Below are 8,675 nucleotides of genomic sequence, written 5' to 3' on the forward strand. Positions count from 1 at the left end.
AGTGGTGTGTGTGTGTGTGTGTGTGTGTGTGTGTGGTTTAGTGATATTGAGTCTTCGGATGCTATGGTATAGGGATGAGTGTGGTGTGGTGTGTGGTGTTGGGACAGTGTGTGTGTGCGTGTGTGTGTGTTGGTGTTTTGACATGTGATGTGTGATGTGTGGTTGTGGTGTGTTGTGGGGGTAAGATAGAGGCACCTTGGTTTACTAAGGCACATTGGCATTAACAATGTTTGTTTAGTATTTCTTTTGATTACAAGAGAGAATCTTGAGAGGGTGGAGTAAGTAGTTCCAGTTTGTAATTTTATGGATTTTACATTAGTCCTATTATATGATATTAAAAATATCCTTATTACTATTGTATTTAATAATAATAGTGTATTTAAAACTAGGGTACTGTGTTAAAATTTGTTATTTAATTGAAGTTATATTTGTTAATTTCATATATTAAAATTAAAGTTTTAATTATTACTGCGATATTTATTATTATATTATTGACTTATCTACTGTGACTGGCTATATATTTATAAGATGAGATTCTATGTATAATACGTTTTATAGTTATTTAAGAACAGTCATTGTGTGTGTGTCTGTATGTATGATGTGTTTACATTACAGTGTCATCTAAGGTGTGTGTAAGATTCCCTACCTAAATGTTTTTGTATGCCACACTTCTATACCACCTGGCTATGCTGGTGGTGTGTATGTAGGAGATTGTTGTAGAGTTAGTGGTAGTTGTTGTTATATTTAGTGTTTGATACAGTGTTTATAAATCGTATTATTAGGTGGTGTGTATGCTAGTGATCAGTGGGTGAAATTCAGTGTGTGGTAACAGCTGATGTGTTAGGGAAATGGAGTTAATGCTCCAAGGATAATGGAGTGAGCAAGAGGTGTGTGACAGGCATCCCACGTCTTCTTGTTATTTGTGGAGAAAGTTAATAATTGAAAAAAACAGGCATCAGAGAGGTACTTATTTTGTAAGTGAGGGTGGCGATACTTATATTCTGGGTGTGTGGGGCAGCGCACATGTGGTGGCGGGGTCCCAGGTGGCTGATGATAAAATGTATGGTGTTGACACCAGTCCAGATAACCCTCTCAGGTCAGCACCTCGCTCGCTGACGGTCCCTGCATACACACACACACACACACACACATACACACACACACACACACACACTTCCTTCCCCTCACACTGTAGTTTTAACACTTTTTCACATTTTCCGAGCTTTATATAGCTGATATTTAAGATTTTCTTTCACATATGCATCGGTGTTCACTTTATGCTGGAGTGGGTATCAGTCTCCAAGAGCCCACAATCATTTTTACTATGATTACGAGACGATAACACGGAGCGCCTGGCACACGTCCTCTCACTCCACCACCCAGAACTACTACTATTACTACTACTACTACTGCTGCTGCTGCTGCTGCTACTACTACTCGTACTACTGCTGCTGCTGCTGCTGCTGCTGCTGCTACTACTACTACTACTACTACTACTACTACTACTACTACTTCTACTAGTACTACTACTGCTACTACATGAAAAATCAACTGCTACAGCTAATACTAATACTCCTACAAAATCAACTGCTACAGCTAATACTAATACTCCTACAAAACCAACAACTTTAGCTACTAATACTTCTAATACTTAAAAAATTAGTACCTTACTAATACAAATACTAATGCCAATTTTCATCCCACTATTTCAAATGCATAACGTGGGTCATTTTCGGCTTGAGCTAAGTTTTTAATTTAAAAAAAATGAAGTTGATACCTTGGTTACTAACAATATTATTGATGTTCGAGGTTTGGAAAACTTCTTACTCAGTTTCTGCAGGTTTTAACCCCTTAACTGCGGGGGATCACTTTTGTGACGCTTGGGAGCAAGGGATCATACAACGGGGCGTCACTTTTGCGATTCTGTGTTATTTTGAATTTGCCTGGGCTTTCAAGTGGTGGCTTGTATCATCTATCGGTACTGCCAATGTCCAACACTACTCAGCACTCCTAATCTCATCTGTACTCCCATCCATTGTTGACAATTTAGCCATTTCTCCCCGTTCTTGACTCCCCTCCCTACCTCCCCTCCATTACCCTCTCCTCTCGCCTGCCTGGCCGTGCTACGCTAAGTAATTCTTCTCCGGAATTTTCCACAGATTTCATCCATTGAAATAAGCCCTATGCCCTATTCTTATATCAAATAATATATGCAAGAAAGAAATAAGGTAAGTGATAGTGCCATACACCTGGAATTGGCTAATTATCACTTGACAACACCTCACATGCACTCGTTCGCTAATTTTCGCTGTTTATTTCCCCTTGAAATATGCCGTATAATCTATTCTCATAATAAAAATATATATAAGAAAGGAAGGGAGAAGCCAAAGTGATATTTACATTCACCTGGAACTACCTAATTTATTATGTATTGTCTAGATTTCCTGCCAATCATTTCATAGCGTATATATTAGCAGCTGTCACCAGGCTGACATTGGCAACATTGCACTTCCCCTAGGCAGGCCACCACACTGTATTCAATTTACTGTTGTCTTTCAAGGTGAAAGCATGTCGGATTCGCGCCTGTCCAGTTCCGCCACTTTTTAGCCCCATGCAAAGGCCCCTGTGACCTCTACCCCCTACTAAACCTCGTGTGGAAAGGGGTAAAGGGCTAAGTGACTGCTGTGGAACTTGAACTGGCTAATTTGTCAATGAAAATGATAGACAGTGACTACGATCTTTCTGGTGAGTAAAACAGTGCAAGTGGATATGTAAATAATGTGTAAACAGCAAGTGAAAGCAGTGAATGTAAATATAAGTGAACAGTGGAAAATAGTTTTATAAGTTACTGCAAGTGACAGTGCCTAACACAGTGTAAATAAAATAGAAATGTAAATAATATAAATACAATAGAGAATGTAAATAGAAATGTAAATGAGTAGTCATATAAGAATACGAGTATATATACTAGGAGTAATGAAAGTGAAAGTTTCACTCTAGCATGTACATACTATGAGTTATGAAAGTGAAGGTGAAAGTGACAGATTCACTTTCAGTGCTAGTATACAGGACGAGAAAGTGAATGCTACATATTTTACCGAAAGAGAAACTTAATGCCTACAGTGACAATAAACTACTATTACTGAAGGAAACTTATGGATAAAGCATGTAGATATATATAAGTGTTATATGGTAACATAAATATAAAGTGTGAGTGTTATTATGAATAATAAATGACAGAACACCAGCGGGGAACGATCACAAGTGGGAAGGTCATAAGCGCTCGTAATTTTCATTGCTTTCACAGTGTTTTTTTTTTCTGGAGTATGGATTCCAAACTATTTCAGAATCATAGAATAGTGTTTCTAGTGATAATATCAGGCTGTGGTAATCATATTATGGGTTGTCGGGAAGTGTAAAGTGTAGACTTTATTACCCAACTTCAGAAGTCTCCACAAGTACTACGGTACTCGACGAAGGCTCAACAAACATCCCAGGAGAAAGCTGAAGGTATGTGCCATATGCATATGTAATTTTAATATTCTAGGACTAATAACTGATTTTTGCAAATATTTTTAGAGAGTCTGTCGGAGCGCGAATATGCCCGGAGGACACGCAAGTCAAAGCAAAACAAGCCCGCGGTTTAGGGGTTAAAAACTGTCACGTCTCTGACTACTCCACACGACGCCTCACTTACTGAACAGTGTCAGCAATATTTCATTAGGAGACACTTTACAGATGAGAAACGAAAAATAGCTGTTTTCTCAGCTAGAATAAACCAAGAACAATGCCCAACTGGCAATTTGCTCAAGTCAGACAAGCTGTTGAGAGCTTCAACATTTGAGCAGCTTAAGACAGAATTTCTCAGGAAATTCTCTGGAGGCAGGAATTTTCTTGGTGGTATAACCCCAGAATTACACAAAATTGTAGACCTACCAAGGCAAACACACTCAGGCTCATATCTAAGGGAAATAACAGCAGATATTTCCACTGTTAAGAAAACCTTGTTAACTAGCCTAGAAAACTCAAATTGGGTCACAACTGATGGTACTATGTCACCAGTGCATGTCGTTAACATCATTGGCTACACATCAGCCCTATGCAAATTTCCTGACAGGGTATTAAAAATCGCCCAAACCAACCCGTATCATACAGGGATGTGTTTACTTGGTTTCATTTGTGAGTTTTTTTTTTTTTTTCCGAGGGGGGCTATCGACCATTGGGCCAAAGCCCCTGGTCATTAAGGCCATATATATATATATATATATATATATATATATATATATATATACACACACACACAGACACTTCCATGCATATATACAGACACACTTTCATGCACACGTACATGTGTATATAATAATTTTTGTTATTTATTTTTTGTATTTTTATTTTTTTTCTTGGTTTTATATTTTTAGCCTTTATATAACTTATAAAGAAAAACCTAATCTAAGGATCCTGAAACTAATCACCTAACAGACAAATCGCTAACCTATACTAAATCCTAAAGAGACAAATAACTAGACCTACACTGATGTAAAAATACCTCGACCAACAGAACACCATCGACTGCAGATATGTAATGCCTTTCTATATGACATACCTGCACTCATCACCTGCTAACTGTCAGTCGAGGCACAATCTAATATAGGGGACATCAGTATATGAAAGAGAACCAGATGAGTCAGGAACATTTCCATATACGTCAGCTTGAACAAGATGGTATAATGTGTTTACATAGTATGTACAATAAGTTAAGAACCTCGTCCATCAGACCACCATCGACCGCAAATGCCCAATACCTTTCTATATTCCACATTGGGCCACATACAGGATTTCATCAAAGTCGGCATGGAAACATTCATTCCCCATCATAGTTAAAGAAAAAGATGCAATTCTCCTAAATGGTTTGACCACAATTGTGCTAGAGTAACAGAACATAAAACAATAGCCTATAACACTTATACAAGGACCAACACCAAAGAAGCGTTTAACTATTATAAAAATATCAGAAACCATGCCAAAACTATTATCAATCTTTCTAAACCAAACTTTCTACATAGACAAGCTAACAAACTACTAAACAGTCCAAACGATAACAAAATATTCTGGTCAACCCTTAATTCATTCAAAACTAACTTCACTACCACCACTTCCTTTCCAACGTTACAGTCTCCCAATGGAAATCTAGTAAGTGACCCACGCGGAAAAGTCAACCTACTTGTTAATATTTTTTCAACAAACTCAACCCTAAACTCAGAAAATCATAATATTCCTGTACTTGATTTTGATTCCTCTCAAATACCTCCTCTCATGATCCACACCAGATACGTACAACCCGTATTACAGAATCTATCAGCAGACAAAGCCACTGGTCCAGATGAAATTCCTTCAATATTACTTAAAAATTGCTCCTCAGTGTTGGCTCCTGTATTAGCAAAATTTTTTCCGCTTATGCATCCGTACCTCAATTTTTCCAGCCCCTTGGAAAGAAGCAAATATCCATCCTGTTCATAAAAAGGGAGCAACTTCTGATCCATCAAACTATAGATCAATTGCAATAACTTCCATTCTCGGTAAAGTTTTTGAGACACTAATTAACAAACACATAGTCAAGCACCTAGAAATCAATAAACTGATCAATGATTGGCAGTATGGATTTAGACAGGAACGTTCAACTGTAGATATTCTCTGCCTTCTTACCTATCATATTAACAAAACAATAGACCAACATGGTGAAACACACACAGTTGCACTTGATATTTCAAAAGCATTTGGCAGAGTATGGCACCAGGCCTTATTGTTGTAGATATCACACTATGGCCTTGCATCACTGGTTCCTCTAATTTCTTCTTACCTTCATAGTAGAAAAATACGGGTCATGGTAGATGGAATTTATTCTCAGTTTCATTCCATAAATGCTGGCGTACCTCAGGGATCAGTTTTGGCGCCAACCCTCTTTCTCATTCATATAAATGACCTCCTATCTGTCACGCACAATCCAATACACTCTTATGCTGTTGACTTGACCATTCATCGTTCTTTCACATTTACTACCTCCTTTACACAAATTGATATGGAAAATTCCCAAATAAACACAGCAATTTCTCTGAACCAGGACCTTCCTAAAATTAATCAGTGGGGACCAAAAAATCTGGTCTCATTTAATGCTCAGAAAACTAAGTACATTAATTTCTCCAATAGAAAGAATCCCTCAGACTCTCACATAATTTTAAATGATGTCAGTATTCCCATATCCACTACAATTGATATCCTAGGTGTTACTCTAAACCCCAACCTAAGCTGGACAGCTTACAGTATGTTAAATCCTTTGCTAAAAATGCTTCTAAAAAACTGGGACTTATGTACAGAGTTCGTGAGTTCTTCACTGACTAGCAGATGGCCACAATATACAAAAGTCATGTGCGTTCTCAGATCGAATACTGTTCACCACTGTGTAGTGGATGTGGAGCGCTTGCATTGAGGCAGTTGGACAAAATTCAAAATAAAGCCATTAGACTAAATAATAATCCTACCATAACGCAGGACCTTCCACCGTTATCAGTACGTAGAGATGTTGCTTCTTTAGCCCTATTTTATCGATATTTTTACCGTAAGTGTTCTAACGAACTGGCTTCAATTGTGCCTCCCCTTCACATTTTCTCCGGAAATACTCGGGCAGCTGGGAGCGCCCATGAACTCACACTCTCTCCCCCACAATGCAGAACCTCTGCTTATCAAAATCCATTTATCCCCAGAACTACTACTCTCTGGAATTCACTTCCTGGGAGTTGCTTCCCACATACATTTAATCCTCTCAATTTTAAATCCATTTGTTATAAGTATTTTATGAATGGAGGATACCTTTAGGCACATGGTCTTATTTTTTTTCCATTGTTTTTCCCTCCTCCATTCATTATAAAAAAAAAAAAAAATATTGCACACTTGCACTCATCAGCTGGTGACTGTCAGGCGAGGAACCAGGTTTAATGTAGGGGACATCTACATTAGAAATAGGTATGATGTAGGCAGGGACTATTTCAAATATGTCAACTGTCAACCCTAATTAATAATACAATATTTACATATTTACAGTCTATAAAAACCAAAACCATATAGTAAAAAAAGTCACGTCACTCTGATCAGTCCGGTCTCTCTCAAGAAAGCCATTAAATTATCAGTCATAACAATATCCCCATCACCCAGGATGGTGGAAAGGGTGAAGGGGACGTCTGCTGCACCGCAGTAATTTATAAGCAACGTGCGTTCACGAATAAATCGCCGACAACGCATGATGGTATGACTGATAGATAACCCTGCATTACAGTTGTCACAGTGCGGTGGGAAGCATCTTTCCATATAAGGTTTCATATGAGTTAAAACAGTGGCATTAAGCCGTAATCTTGCCAATACTTTTTCCTCAAGGCAATTGGGACGGTTGGCAGTATCCCAGTCGCCCAGGTACGGCTTACAAGTTGGAATATTCAGCCTGGTCCACTGATCTTGCCACAGAAGAATTATTGATTTCTTTCCGAGAGAGAGACTCAACCGTCCCAAGTCTCACTGAGCTCTACATCCGACTTTGTAAGTAGGTCAGCCTGCTCATTGCCGTAAATACGACAATGACCAGACACCCAGATCAATGTGAAGGACTTGTCGCACAAATGCAATTTAATAATAATGCGGTGTTGGATCTCATTACAGTATAAGAAGCGATTGCCTGAAAGACTGATTTTGAATCCGAAAATATGACATGCTGAGAAGTGAGAACATAATCTATGGCTTTGTCAATAGCAAAAAGTTCGGAGGTAAACACAAATGTACGAGTCGGCAAACGATACCTGAGTGCACATTCAGTCGACCACACAGTAGCACCCACACATTCACTCGACTTGGTGCCGTTGGTATACAATTGGTGGGACCCCAAGTAACCAACGATGATGTTACGAAACAAGTGGTGGACCTCCGCCTCCGGCGCCTTGGTCTTTGGTGCTGGGAGCCATGATACATCAACAGAGAAGCCAGGTGGCTCCCCAGGCGCTATATTTTTAGTCACCAACTTGTCACAGTCACTGAGGTCCACACCAAGCTCCTGGGTTATTAAGTGGAGGCAAACGGCAAGTGGTCGACGCACCCCCTGCATAAGATGGTGGTATTGACGCAGGGGGGTACAGGCCACATTGCCAATATCACTCTTCCTTGGTGTTGGTATGCCATAGGATAAGGCCATATGGTCACAGCGAATACGAAGGGGAGGCACATTCGCCTCCACTTCCATACGAGCTACACAGGTACACAGGACGGCTCCAAGACACATTCGCAAACATTTATTCTGCTATACATCCAATCCTTTCAGCGTGGCATCGGATATCGAGCCACACACCTGTGCACCATAGTCTAGCTTCGATTGAATAAGGGACTTACTCAACATTAATTAAGAATTTTCTGTTGGCACCCCATGTAGTACCCGCTAGTTACTTGAGGACAGTTAACAATTTATCACAATGAGGAAGCAAATTATTAACATGAATTTTGAAGTTCAATCGATGATCAAAATGTATTCCCAAAAACTTTACAGAATTTTGAAAAGGTAACGCCTGATTATCCAAAGTTAAGCACAGATTAGGTACGTTACAATTAGTGAAGACTACAGCGGCACACTTAGGGACGGAAAA

This window comes from Coenobita brevimanus, chromosome 8 (genome assembly GCF_032717465.1).
Source record: "Coenobita brevimanus isolate Jiangsu-jjx chromosome 8, ASM3271746v2, whole genome shotgun sequence".
NCBI lineage: Eukaryota > Metazoa > Arthropoda > Malacostraca > Decapoda > Coenobitidae > Coenobita > Coenobita brevimanus.